Source organism: Oncorhynchus kisutch, linkage group LG7 (assembly GCF_002021735.2).
Source record: "Oncorhynchus kisutch isolate 150728-3 linkage group LG7, Okis_V2, whole genome shotgun sequence".
NCBI lineage: Eukaryota > Metazoa > Chordata > Actinopteri > Salmoniformes > Salmonidae > Oncorhynchus > Oncorhynchus kisutch.
Window position 1 is genome coordinate 42,533,222 of NC_034180.2, and position 14,923 is coordinate 42,548,144.

The 14,923-nt window shown below is 46.1% G+C and overlaps 1 protein-coding gene and 1 long non-coding RNA gene across 2 annotated transcripts in view; one reads left to right on the forward strand and one right to left on the reverse strand.

Moving 5' to 3' along the window:
* Positions 1–4,769, forward strand: part of LOC109893976 (uncharacterized) — a 37,059-nt gene extending 32,290 nt beyond the window's left edge. Inside the window, exons 2-3 of the long non-coding RNA XR_002255819.2 lie at positions 4,240–4,453; positions 4,557–4,769. This is a non-coding gene — a long non-coding RNA (uncharacterized LOC109893976). The remainder of the gene's footprint in view (positions 1–4,239; positions 4,454–4,556) is intronic.
* An 8,037-nt stretch (positions 4,770–12,806) lies between these two features.
* LOC109893796 (kinesin-like protein KIF26B) overlaps positions 12,807–14,923 on the reverse strand; it is a 111,309-nt gene continuing 109,192 nt past the window's right edge. Inside the window, exon 17 of the mRNA XM_031828082.1 lies at positions 12,807–14,923. This exon is cut by the window's right edge and continues 2,047 nt beyond it. The gene's annotated coding sequence lies outside the window, so the exon portion shown is untranslated.

Genomic DNA, 14,923 nt, shown 5'->3' on the forward strand with positions numbered 1-14,923 from the left:
CCACCAGACATGATACACAGGTTAAAATACCAAAACCAACTCTGAACCAACTACACTGAACAAAAATATAAATGCAACATGCAACAATTTCAAAGATTTTACTGAGTTACAGTTCATACTGTATAAGGAAATCAGCTAATTGAAATAAATTCATTAGGCCCTAATCTATGTATTTCACGTGACTGGGAATACAGATATGCATCTGTTGGTCACAGATACCTTAAAAAACACTAGTGGCGTGGATCAGAAAACCAGTCAGTATCTGGTGTGACCACCATTTGCCTCATGCAGCGTGACACATTTTGATCAGCAGATTGATTGTGGCCTGTGGAATGTTGTCTCACTCCTCTACAGTGGCTGTGAGAAGTTGATGGATATTGACGGGAACTGGAACACTCTGTTGTACACGTCGATCCAGAGCATCCCAAACATGCTCCATGGGTGACATGTCTGGTGAGTATGCAGGCCATGGAAGAACTCGCAAATGTTCAGCTTCCAGGAATTGTGTACAGATCCTTACGACATGGGGCTGTGCATTATCATGCTGAAACATGAGGTGAAGGCGGTTGATGAATGGCACGACAATGGGCCTCAGGATCTCGTCATGGTATCTCTGTGCATTCAAATTTCCATTGATAAAATGCAGTTGTGTTTGCTGTCCGTAGCTTATGCCTGCCCATACCATAACCCCAATGCCACCATGAGGCTCTCTGTTTACAACAATGACAGCAGCAAACCGCTCGCCCACATGACGCCGTACACAATGTCTTCCATCTGCCCACTACAGTTGAAACCGGGATTCATCCATGAAGAGCACACTCCTCCAGCGTGCCAGTGGCCATCGAAGGTGAGCATTTGCCCACTGAAATCGGTTACGACGCCAAACTGCATTCAGGTCAAGACCCTGGTGAGGACAACGAGCACACAGATGAGCTTCCCTGAGATGGGAAGCTCAGGGTTGTGCAAACCCACAGTTTCATGATGCCAGAACCGGCTGGTACCCCAACACACACTCAAACGGTGACATGTTGGTAGAGGAGTGGCTTAGTGAGTTCTGGGCCATTTCAGCCCAGGGGATATATCTCGCCCACTCCCCTGGCCGGTCCTGGCAATACGACCGCAGAAACCTATCCACTTCCTGGTTCACTCTCTCCATCTTCCCATTACTCTCCGGGTGATAACCCGAGGTCCGGCTGACCGAGACCCCCAGACGCTCCATAAACGCCTTCCATACTCGGAATGTAAACTGGGGACCCCGATCAGAAACGATATCCTCGGGCACCCCGTAGTGCCGGAAGACATGGGTGAACAGTGCCTCCGCAGTCTGCAGGGCCGTAAGGAGACCGGGCAACGGGATAAGACGGCAGGAATTTGAGAACCGATCCACAATGACCAGGATCGTCGTGTTCCCCTGAGACGGTAAGATCCGTAAGAAAATCCACCGGTAGATGGGACCCACCGAATCACTTGATCACGAACAGGGAGCGGCACGTACCTATGACCCTCCGGGCACTGTGGAGACGCAGGTTCCTCCCTTAGTGCCCGCTCGATGTCCGCGTCCACCTGCCATACTACCGGTGCTACCAGCTTGGCAGACGGAATGATGGGAGTAGGATCGATGGACCGGTCATCAGTGCCGTATAGTCGGGACAGCGCGTCGGCCTTAGTATTGAGGGAAAATGGTCGATACGAGATCGTGAAACGAAATCGGGTGAAATACATGGCCCACCTTGCCTGACGAGGATTCAGTTACGGTGGTCGGTCCAGATGAGGAAAGGGTGCTTAGCCCCCTCAAGCCAGTGTCTCCACACCTTCAGGGCCTTATCCAAGGCCAACAGCTCCCTATCATAACATCATAATTCCGTTCTGCTGGCCCGAGCTTCTTTGAAACAGGGGCGGAGCTTCGGTGGCGTACCCGAGTGCTGTGAGAGCACCGCTCCAACCCCAGCCTCGGATGTGTCCACCTCAACTATAAATGCCAAAGAAGGGTCCGGATGCGCCAACACTGGCGCGTCGGTGAACAGCGCCTTCAAACAACGGAAAGCTCTGTCCGCCTCTGCTGACCACTGCAAACGCACCGGCCCCCCCTTCAGCAGTGAGGTAGTAGGAGCCGCTACTTGACCAAAGCCCCGGATAAACCTCCGGTAGTAATTGGCAAACCCTAAGAACCGCTGCACCTCCTTTACCGTGGTCGGAGTCAGCCAATTACGCACTGCCTTGATGCAGTTACCCTCCATTACCACCCCCGAGGTGGAAATGCGATAACCCAGGAAGGAAACGGCTCGTTTGGAAAACTCGCATTTCTCCGCCTTCACGTACAGGTCATGCTCCAGCAGTCGCCCAAGAACCTAGCGCACCAGAGACACATGTGCTGGCGCGTGTAGCGGAGTAGATCAAGATGTCGTCAATATACACCACTATACCCTGTCCGTGCAGGTCTCTGAGAATCTCATCAACAAAGGATTGAAAGAGGCTGGAGCATTCTTTAACCCGTACAGCATGACGAGGTACTCATAATGGCCAGATGTGGTACTAAACGCAGTTTTCCACTCATCTCCATCCCGAATACGCACCAGATTATACGCGCTCCTGAGGTCCAGTTTTGTGAAGAATCGCTCCCCGTGAAATGATTCAGCACGCTAAACTGTTTTGGAAAGAGAAGGAAGGTATACCTGTCTGTAGTTTTTGAGTGTTGGTTTCTTGAGGAGGGGAGCGACTCTCTGGCCATTTTGAAGTCAGAGGGGATGCAGCCAGTGGTCTGGGATGTGTTGAGGAAGGAAGTTAGGAAAGGGAGAAGATCTCCAGAGATGGTCTGTATAATGGAGGAGGGGATGGAATAAGTGGGCAGGTTGTTGCCGGCCGGACACAAGTCACAGGATTTTATCTGGAGAGAGATGGGAGTAAGGGGTCAAGCCGTGGTTCTGTGTGTATGACCAGTGGGCTCAGTCAATGAAGAAAGGATGCCAACCCCTTTATAAAAGTACTTGACAAAGTCATCCAAGGAGATAGGAGATGGGGGATTGAGGGATGAGAAAGTGGAGAAGAGTTTCCCAGGGTTCGAGGCAGTAGCTTGACATTTATAGTGATATAAAGTGGCTTTAGAAGCGGATTCAGATGAAGAGAAGGTAAAGAGTAGGGGGAGGAAGGATGATAGGTCTTCTGTGACCACGCTGTGAGTCACTCAGCTACGGAGCAGGAGAGGAAGATCGAGCAGGCCGGGAGGAAAGCGGTCTGCCATCACCGTTGATATGCCCAGTAGCAAACAAACAGGCAAATATAGTGGATTCAGCACCACGGACAGAGGTTGGAATTCCCGCCATGTAACAGTTAGGTCCGACAGAGAAAAGTGGAAGATGCATTTTTTACAAAATGATAAAAGAGAAAACAATAAGCTGTCTTCTTAAATAACTTCCTGTTCTTAAACAGGCTTCCTACAGTCATTCCCCCAAAAATGGGGAATGTCTGTTGACTGTTTTGATGCTCGTGATATTTTAATAAAACATTGGTGATGTAGTTAAGGCATCCTCTGGCAAAATGACAACAAGCTCAACACCATAAATAATTGCGTTACCGCTAAGACCAGCTTTTTGTCGGTCTTAAATATCACTAGTTGCGCTCACTGAGATTGGCATATTGGTGCACGTTAAGTACACACCTTAAATATTTCCACCCCAACGCAAGTGAGCTGATCTTATTCAGGTAAATTGGCGAACCTGGCGTAAAGGCTTTAAAATGCCAGTGCGGCAGTTTCGACATGACAGAATTTCAAACTAACGTGCGTTTAACACTAGCACCTCCTTACCGTCCCCTGAAAATCGAGGTTTACATGTTTAAATAAACCATTTCCCCCCAACAAATAAACAATAGTCATATTTACCCAGACACCAGTAAATACTCCACGTTGTTTATTTTGATTGAAGATTCTGACCTCATTCAATTATTTAAAAAACACTGTTCCTATTTTCCCTCCATTTATCAGCCCCCAGTACCTCTATCTGCACCCATATCTATCTATCTATCTATCTATCTATCTCTCTCTCTCTATTCCTTAATAGAAAGGCAGTGGATTGGAAACAAAGCTCTACTCTCTCCTGTCTGTCTATTATAGTAGTCCATTATAATGGTCTTTGAGGACTGTGAGATAGACATGGGTTCAAGTAGTATTGGTGTTCTTCCAAATACTTGAGAGCCACTAATCAATCCACTGTATGTCCTCTACCCCCCCTCCTCCCTCACCAGGCAGTACTATCCAGATCCCCACCCTGCCCACACCATTCAGCTGATGATGGTGGCCAAGCTTTAGCACTTCCTGGTTTGCCTGGAGGACGCACAGCACAAACTGAGACTGGTGCTGAACAATTGCTATGTCTGCCCTATCCCAGTCTCCCCTCATCTACAGTCTCTCAGGGCTTTTGGACAGGAGGATACAACGTTAGAGTGTACGACAGACACGGTAGGAGTAGGGAATCACTAGTCATTACATTTGGGTAAGGTTATGAACTGTGAACACTCCAAGTCACTGAATACACCCCTGCTCCCTCCTATCTCCTATACAGGCCTACAGTATGACATCATGAAGGCTACCCATGGCAACCAGCACCCCCTGACCTCATCAGGAGGTTGGAGGAGTGTCGGGTGGAGATGGACTGCGCTTAGCAACCCGCCCTAGCGAGGGGATTTGAGACGTCCACGGCTGTTCAGAAAGTAGTACATGTTGGTGATGAAGAGCTGTGCCATGATATGTGGTAATAAAATGATCATTTCCTGGAGCTACGCTTCTCTCCCCTCTCCTCACTTGGTCTTTATTTGTTTTCCTTCTGTTCCCTGCTCTTCTAAATAACCCATTAAACTCACAGAGACACCCTCTTTAACTGTGTGTGTAAGCTGGGTTCAGATGTGTGTGTGTGTGTGTGTGTGTGTGTGTAAGTTGAGCAGGGTGGCCTATCGGTTGCACCAGCTCATCTCCCTGCATGACTCTCTCACTCAGCCCTAACATTCTACTTCCCCTGTTAAACCTTAGGTAAACCTTGTGTATACTGATGACGGCATTTCTCACGGACGCAATTACTCTGTGTGGATGAGACAGTGGGAAAACAACAAGGGATTAGGCTGCTGATGGTGGTGACGGAGCTGTAGCAGACTGACTGACTGACTGAGATCTGAGCTGTGGATGGTGGTGATGAAGCTGTAGCAGACTGACTGAGATCTGAGCTGTGGATGATGGTGACGGAGCTGTAGCAGACTGACTGACTGACTGAGATCTGAGCTGTGGATGGTGGTGACGGAGCTGTAGCAGACTGACATCTGAGCTGTGGATGGTGGTGACGGAGCTGTAGCAGACTGACTGAGATCTGAGATGTGGATGGTGGTGACGGAGCTGTAGCAGATTGATTGAGATCTGAGCTGTGGATGGTGGTGACGGAGCTGTAGCAGACTGACTGAGATCTGAGCTATGGATGGTGGTGACGGAGCTGTAGCAGACTGATTGACTGACTGAGATCTGAGCTGTGGATGGTGTTTCTAACTGCTCACTCACTCGTGGTGTTCCTCTTCCATAGGGTTGCAAAATTCAGTTTTTTCACAAAATTCAGGTTTTCCAGGAATCCTGGTTGGATGATTCCCAGATTTCCTGCATAATTCCAGGATTTCTGGAAAACTGGAGAATTTTCAGAAAGTTACCAGAATTTTGCAAGCCTACTCTTGTAGCTAGCTTGGTTATTATGGGTCTTTGCAATGGTCTTACCAACACAGCCATCTTAACAGGTCTCTTGAGAAAGGTTTAGATCTCAAAAGGTGAATGTTGGCATCGCCTATAGCAATTGAATCATGTCGTGCCAATTATGTCAATAACACACACCCTCTCATTTAGTATTGCTTTAGTGTGGGACCTTCGGTTTTTTCACAGACAAACAGAGAAACTCACAGGTTTGTATTGAGGGTAGGGAGCGATTTAATGGTTCTAGTCTCAGATATGATCCATCCATACAGTAGCTAGCGAAAATGACTTGAGGTACAGTATATACTAAACTATATACAGTGCCTTGCGAAAGTATTCGGCCCCCTTGAATTTTGCGACCTTTTGCCACATTTCAGGCTTCAAACATAAAGATATAAAACTGTATTTTTTTGTGAAGAATCAACAACAAGTGGGACACAATCATGAAGTGGAACGACATTTATTGGATATTTCAAACATTTTTAACAAATCCAAAACTGAAAAATTGGGCGTGCAAAAATATTCAGCCCCCTTAAGTTAATACTTTGTAGCGCCACCTTTTGCTGCGATTACAGCTGTAAGTCGCGTGGGGTATGTCTCTATCAGTTTTGCACATCGAGAGACTGACATTTTTTCCCATTCCTCTTTGCAAAACAGCTCGAGCTCAGTGAGGTTGGATGGAGAGCATTTGTGAACAGCAGTTTTCAGTTCTTTCCACAGATTCTCGATTGGATTCAGGTCTGGACTTTGACTTGGCCATTCTAACACCTGGATATGTTTATTTTTGAACCATTCCATTGTAGATGTTGCTTTATGGTTTGGATCATTGTCTTGTTGGAAGACAAATCTCCGTCCCAGTCTCAGGTCTTTTGCAGACTCCATCAGGTTTTCTTCCAGAATGGTCCTGTATTTGGCTCCCTCCATCTTCCCATCAATTTTAACCATCTTCCCTGTCCCTGCTGAAGAAAAGCAGGCCCAAACCATGATGCTGCCACCACCATGTTTGACAGTGGGGATGGTGTGTTCAGGGTGATGAGCTGTGTTGCTTTTACGCCAAACATAACGTTTTGCATTGTTTCCAAAAAGTTCAATTTTGGTTTAATCTGACCAGAGCACCTTCTTCCACATGTTTGGTGTGTCTCCCAGGTGGTTTGTGGCAAACTTTAAACAACACTTTTTATGTATATCTTTAAGAAATGGCTTTCTTCTTGCCACTCTTCCATAAAGGCCAGATTTGTGCAATATACGACTGATTGTTGTCCTATGGACAGAGTCTCCCACCTCAGCTGTAGATCTCTGCAGTTCATCCAGAGTGATCATGGGCCTCTTGGCAGCATCTCTGATCAGTCTTCTCCTTGTATGAGCTGAAAGTTTAGAGGGACGGCCAGGTCTTGGTAGATTTGCAGTGGTCTGATACCCCTTCCATTTCAATATTATCGCTTGCACAGTGCTCCTTGGGATGTTTAAAGCTTGGGAAATCTTTTTGTATCCAAATCCGGCTTTAAACTTCTTCACAACAGTATCTCGGACCTGCCTGGTGTGTTCCTTGTTCTTCATGATGCTCTCTGCGCTTTTAACGGACCTCTGAGACTATCACAGTGCAGGTGCATTTATACGGAGACTTGATTAAACACAGGTGGATTGTATTTATCATCATTAGTCATTTAGGTCAACATTGGATAATTCAGAGATTCTCACTGAACTTCTGGAGAGAGTTTGCTGCACTGAAAGTAAAGGGGCTGAATAATTTTGCACGCCCAATTTTTCAGTTTTTGATTTGTTAAAAAAGTTTGAAATATCCAATAAATGTCGTTCCACTTCATGATTGTGTCCCACTTGTTGTTGATTCTTCACAAAAAAATACAGTTTTATATCTTTATGTTTGAAGCCTGAAATGTGGCAAAAGGTCGCAAAGTTCAAGGGGGCCGAATACTTTCGCAAGGCACTGTACTAAAGAAAAATCCCCTTTTCAGGACCCTGTCTTTCAAAGATAATTCGTAAAATTCCAAATAACTTCACAGATATTCATTGTAAAGGGATTAAACACTGTTTCCCATGCTTGTTCAATGAGCCATAAACAATGAACAACCTGTGGAACGGTCGTTAAGACACTAAACAGCTTACAGACAGTAGGCAAATAACGGTAAGCAGTCAGTCTAAAATATCTACCCGCTGAATGTGGAGGACAATAAAATAACTACCCAGATCCTGTGGGAGAGGCAGAAGACAGGGAGAGTGAATCTCTCAACCCACATTAAACCTCCCTCACAGTTACATGGAGCGATACCGCATGAAACACAACCTCAAAATCATTTCCTTCCTAGTCTGAATTTATTTTATAATCCAGCTATCCTGTTAATGAACGTTGATAGCCAGATGGCCAGATTTGACTCAATAGGAATAGATTGGCTTCAATACTACAGCAACGCAACAAAAAATAAGGAAACTGTTTCCGCTTCCCTGACCGTCTCTTCCTCAAGCAGCATTTCCCAAACTCTGTCCTCAGCATTTCCCAAACTCTGTCCTCAGCATTTCCCAAACTCTGTCCTCAGCATTTCCCAAACTCTGTCCTCAGCATTTCCTAAACTCTGTCCTCAGCTCTGTCCTCAGCATTTCTCCAACTCTTGCACTACACAACTGATTCAAATAATAAAAGCTTGATAAACAGCTGTGGAAACGAAGTGATTTACCTGCCTATATTATAGTATATCTGTCCAAATATTCATCACTAGACAATTTCACTTCAGCGACCTATCATTTAGAGAGCCAATTTATTCCTTCCCTGGACCATCACTCTCCATTCCTCTCTCTACCTCACCCTTCTCCTATTCTCTCCTCTCTACCTCACCCTTCTCCTATTCTCTCTTCTCTACCTCACCCTTCTCCTATTCTCTCTTCTCTACCTCACCCTTCTCCTATTCTCTCTTCTCTACCTCACCCTTCTCCTATGATCTACCTTCTCCTATTCTCTCCTCTCTACCTCACCCTTCTCCTATTCTCTCTTCTCTACCTCACCCTTCTCATATTCTCTCCTCTCTACCTCACCCTTCTCATATTCTCTCCTCTCTACCTCACCCTTCTCCTATTCTCTCCTCTCTACCTCACCCTTCTCCTATTCTCTCCCTTCTCATATTCTCTCCTCTACCTCACCCTTCTCCTATTATCTACCTTCTCATATTCTCTCCCTAAACCTTCTCCTATTATCCACCTTCTCATATTCTCTCCTCTCTACCTCACCCTTCTCATATTCTCTCCTCTCTACCTCACCCTTCTCCTATTCTCTACCTTCTCCTATTCTCTCCTCTCTACCTCACCCTTCTCCTATTCTCTCCCTTCTCCCATTCTCTCCTCTCTACCTCACCCTTCTCCTATTCTCTCCCTTCTCCCATTCTCTCCTCTCTACCTCACCCTTCTCCTATTCTCTCCTCTCTGCCTCACCCTTCTCCTATTCTCTCCCTTCTCCTATTATCTCCTCTCTACCTCACCCTTCTCCTATTCTCTCCCTTCTCCTATTATCTCCTCTCTACCTCACCCTTCTCCTATTATCTCCTCTCTACCTCACCCTTCTCCTATTCTCTCCCCTCTCACTCATTCTACTTACCCCTTCTCCCCTCACACGCTCTCATGTGCCCTGGAGGGCCTCTCTCCCCGTCTCTCCCTCTTCTATTCTCTCCTCTCCCCCTCCATCTCCCTCACAGCCTTTCTTCCTCACCTCCTCTGCCTTGGGCCCCTCACCCCCTCTCATGCGCCCTGGGGCAGGCCTCTCCCCCCTTTCCTCTCCTCTCCCCTAGTGTGTGATCAAAGCAGGGTGTCAGAAGCAACACTTCATCCAGGGGCTGAGAACATAGCCCCATGGTAACCCTGACTGGCCCACGCACACAATTGCTGTCAGTGGCAGAGTTATAATAATTGCAGAGATACACTGAACACAAATATAAACACAACATGTAATGTAAAGTGTTGGTCCCATGTTTCATGAGATTAAATAAAAGATCCCAGAAATGTTCCAGATGGACAAAAAGCTTATTTCTCTCAAATTCTTGCACAAGTTTGTTCACATCCCTGTTAGTGAGCATGCATCCTTTGCCTGACAGGTTTGGCATATCAAGAAGCTGACTAAAGAGCAGGATCATTACACAGGTGCACCGTGTGCTGGAGCACACTAAAAGGCCACACTAAAATGTGCAGTTTTGTCACACAACAGATGTCTCAAGTTTTGAGGGAGCATGCAATTGACTGCAGGAATGTCCACCAGAGCTGTGCCAGAGAATTGAATGTTAATTTCTCTACCATAAATCGCCTCAAAATGCAGTTTTTGAGAATTTGGCAGTACATTCAACCGGCCTCACAACTGCAGACCACATGTAACCACGCCAGCCTAGGACCTCTACACCCGGCTTCTTCACCTGCAGGATCGTCTGAGACCAGCCACCTGGACAGCTGATGAAACTGTGGGTTTGCCCAACCGAAGAATTTCTGCACAAATTGTCAGAAACCGTGTCAGGGAAGCTTATATTAATGGTCGCCGTCCTCAGCAGGGTCATGACCTGACTGCAGTTCAACGTCGTAGCCGACTTCAGTGGGCAAATGTGCACCTCCGATGGCCACTGACACGCTGGAGAAGTGTGCTCTTCATGGATGAATCCCGGTTTCAACTGTACCGGGCAGATGGTAGACAGCCTGTATGGCGTCCTGTGGGCGAGTGGTTTGCTGATGTCAACGTTGTGAACAGAGTGTCCCATGGTGGCAGTGGTATTATGGTATTGGAAGGCATAAACTACAGTTAACGAACACAAATGCATTTTAGCCATGGAAATTTGAATGCACAGAGACACAGTGATGAGATCCTGAGGCCCATTGTCGTGCCATTCATCCGCTGCCATCACCTCATGTTTCAGCATTATAATGCGGGGCCCCATGTCGCAAGGATCTTTAATCAATTTCTGGAAGCTGACAATGTCCCAGTTCTTCCATGGCCTGCATACTCACCAGACATGTCACCCATTGAGCAGTTTGGGATGCTTTGGATCGACGTGTACGACAGCGTGTTCCAGACTTCCCAGTCATTGAAGAGGACTGTGACACCATTCCACAGGCCACAATCAACAGCCTGATCAAAATCAAAAGTAACAGTCAGTATCTAGTGTGGCCACCAGCTGCATGGAGTACTGCAGTGCATCTCCTCCTCATGGACTGCACCAGATTTGCCAGTTATTGCTGTGAGATGTTACCCCACTCTTCCACCAAGACACCTGCAAGTTCCCAGACATTTCTGGGGGAACGGCCCTAGCCCTCACCCTCCGATCCAACAGGTCCTAGACATGCTCAATGGACTTGAGATCCGGGCTCTTCAGTGGCCACGGCAGATCATTGACATTCCTGTCTTGCAGGAAATCACGCACAGAACGAGCAGTATGGCTGGTGGCATTGTCATGCTGGAGGGTCATGTCAGGATGAGCCTGCAGGAAGGGTACCACATGAGGGAGGAGGATGTCTTCCCTGTAACGCATAGTGGTGAGATTGCCTGCAATGACAACAAGGGTAGTCCGATGATGCTGGGACACACCGCCCCAGACCATGACGGAACGTCCACCTCCAAATCGATCCCGCTTCAGAGTACAGGCCTCGGTGTAACGCTCATTCCTTCTACGATAAACGTGAATCCGACCATCACCCCTGGTGAGACAAAACCGCAACTCGTCAGTGAAGAGCACCTTTTGCCAGTCCTGTCTGGTCCAGTGATGGTGGGTTTGTGCCCATAGGCGACGTTGTTGCCAGTGAAGACTAGTGAGGACCTGCCTTACAACAGGCCTACAAGCCCTCAGTCCAGCCTCTCTCAGCCTATTGTGGACAGTCTGAGCACTGATGGAGGGATTGTGGGTTCCTGGTGTAACTCGGGCAGCTGTTATTGCCATCCTGTACCTGTCCCGCAGGTGTGATGTTCGGCTGTACCGATCCTGTTGTTGCCACTGCGAGGACGATCAGCTGTCCGTCCGGTCTCCCTTTAGTGCTGTCATAGGCGTCTCGTAGTACGGACATTGCAATTAAATCTGCAGTCCTCATGCCTCCTTGCAGCATCTCTAAGGCACATTTACGCAGATGAGCAGGGACCCTGGGCATCTTTCTTTTGGTGTTTTTCCAGTCAGTAGAAAGGCCTTTTTAGTGTCCTAAGTTTTCATAACTGGGACCTTAATTGCCTACTGTCTGTAAGCAGTTAGTGTCTTAACGACTGATCCACAGTTGCACATTCATTAATTGTTTATGGTTCATTGAACAAGCATGGGAAACAGCAAAAAAAGAATCATCCCTGTTATATATATATATATATATATATATATATATATCATTTTTTGTTCAGTCTACATTAATATTTCAAACACATTCTTCAAAAAACTGAAGGCTTACTCAGTCTCTGCCAGAGGCATTGATACATCTACTTTCCCCCATTGGGGAAGATGAATTACTGTTGTAATTGAGTACACACACACACACACTTAAGGATGGTTCTCTGCTGTTGTCTGCAGACTGGGCAGGCCATGTATGCTAATACCACCACTGGGGATCTGAGTAGTAATGATGTGTCACAGCGTAATGACACCGTTACATGACACATTGCAGCTAAACCTGGGTAGATAGTAAACCAGGTTCCATCCGGGTTCCATCCGGGCTCCATGTGGGTTCCATCCAGGCTCCATGTGGGTTTCATCAGGGCTCCATGTGGGTTCCATCCAGGCTCTATGTGGGTTCCATCCGGGCTCCATGTGGGTTCCATCCGGGCTCCATGTGGGTTCCATCCAGGCTCTATGTGGGTTCCATCCAGGCTCTATGTGGGTTTCATCCAGGCTCTATGTGGGTTCCATCCAGGCTCTATGTGGGTTCCATCTATGGTAAACATTGGTGGAAATGTTCTGTTCATAACCAGCACATGAAAAACAGCGCTCTTATTGGTTCATGTACATAATAACTGCACATTGGATAATTTGAATATTTTTCCTTACTTTGTGGGACGGGGGTTGGTTTACTTACCCTTAAATTAAATCAGGATTGTTGAGCACGGTAACATTAAGAGAATAAAACAACACACATTTACTTGAATACAATCCTTTATTTACAGCAATCCTTGTGTCACCGTCAGATTCTCAGTCCGTTTGTCTGTCAGAAGTGCTTCTGATGATGGAGTTACACACAGACATGGGTCAGGTTGAGCAGGCACAATTAGGAGGAAATCTTTTTGGTCCAACTATGTTAGTCTCCCATTTCAAAAGGGTTTATTTCCCCCTGTTTGTGCCTCCTGAAAGCACACACACCCTGCCCAGCCACCGCACAGTAAGGCCTAGCTAGCATGGGATGGATTACAGGTCAATCCCATTTCTATTCAGTCTTTTCAGGAGATCTTTTGTCTGAATATCATTTCCCTTCCTAAAATTGACTGATGAGGCCAACCCTGCTAGCTACAGTACCTCTCCTACTCCCCACAGACTGTACAGCCAGAGAAATAGATCTCTCTACAACATATCAGACCCCCTGACAACCAAGACACCACGACACCGTGCTTCTACACCTGCATTGCTTGCTGTTTGGGGTTTTAGGCTGGGTTTCTGTACAGCACTTTGAGATATCAGCTGATGTAAGAAGGGCTATATAAATACATTTGATTTGACCACCGGAGTGAGACGTTTCCATGGGTTGCCCAGGGTGTATTCAGGAAGGTGAGACGTTCGATTGTTAGAAATGCAGCGAAGAGAGTGGACTCAATTCCCTGTTATACAAAACAGACAATCTGTTCAACATGATACATTTATATGTGCATGTTTTGAAACGTTGCACCATCCTGAACGTGACCCTGGAGTGTACCATCATCAACAGGCTCCAGGTTGAAGTTAGGAACAGATCTAGGACCAGATTACCCACCCTGAGTACTAATCATTAACCATTAGAGGGTACAGAACTGACCTTAGATCAGCCTCCAGGGACAACTTCTTCCTACCCCCATCAATCAAACAGATGCTTCCCATCTCAAAGGAGGACGTAACAGTTGCAAACAAAAACAGCGCAGGAAAAATTAAATATCTAAAATAAAAATGATAAGTGTCTATGTTGGAATATACCTCTATATGAAATGGGCTCAGCATATGTACAATTATTTTCTGTCTATTTTTTAAATGCATAGTAGCTTTGCAGACCAGAAGGTGTGTGAATAATAAATGATACAATATAAGCAACTTTCTGTTCCAGCACGTCTTGAGTTAAATTAACAAGATCCTTCATTCATGACCATGACAGAGGGGAGAGGTCAAAGGGTAAAGAGCTTGAGGATGATAATAAGAATAATACAAATGATACATTTCATGTTAATACAACGGGTGGGTCTAATCCTGAATGCTGATTGGTTAAAACCACATTCCAGTCGGTGTCCATTCTACAAGTTACCACTGGCTAAATCTATAACGTTAAAATGCCTTTTTACTCTGTTCCATCTGACTTCGTCTCGGGCCTAACACCCGTGCCAATATATCTTCCAGACACCGGCTTCTCTGGCATTACCACTTAAATAAACGCCTTTCAAAACACCCAAGAACACTGTACATAATACAATAGGTTGATGATAGGATGATGAAGAAGAAGCATTTGTGTCTTAAAGTTATTTTAGGAAACAGGCTATATGCATATAGTTATACAAACATTTAGATTGGAAATGGTCTCAAGCAACACATATATATATTTACAAAATGTTCCCAAAGTGAATGCACCATGACAGTGGCACCAAGCAGAGTGAATGGGAGGCTTTCCTCTACGCTCATATTGAGCTCAGATATCCATCTGTGTTTACACAGGCAGTCCAATTCTGATCTTTTTCATTTTTTTTAAACCTAATTGGTCTTTTGACCTATCGGTTTCAGCTCGGAAAAAGATCTGATGTGATTGGTCAAATGACCAATTAGTGTAAAACAGATGGACTGTAGGACAGCTTCACTTTAACCCATTAATCACATAGCTACACCCATTCCCTCTGTGGTATTTCTTATGTTTCATAATGTTACTATTTTCTTCTAGCATTTTCTCCTCCATCCATCTCTCCTCCCTTCTAGTTAACGTCTCTCTGTACCTCTTGATCATCTTCACACCTTAACCAAACCGGCTCTGCCCATGCCAACGTGCGCATGTTGATTTTGTCTGTCCCCACCAGACGAGATCATGACACGCAGG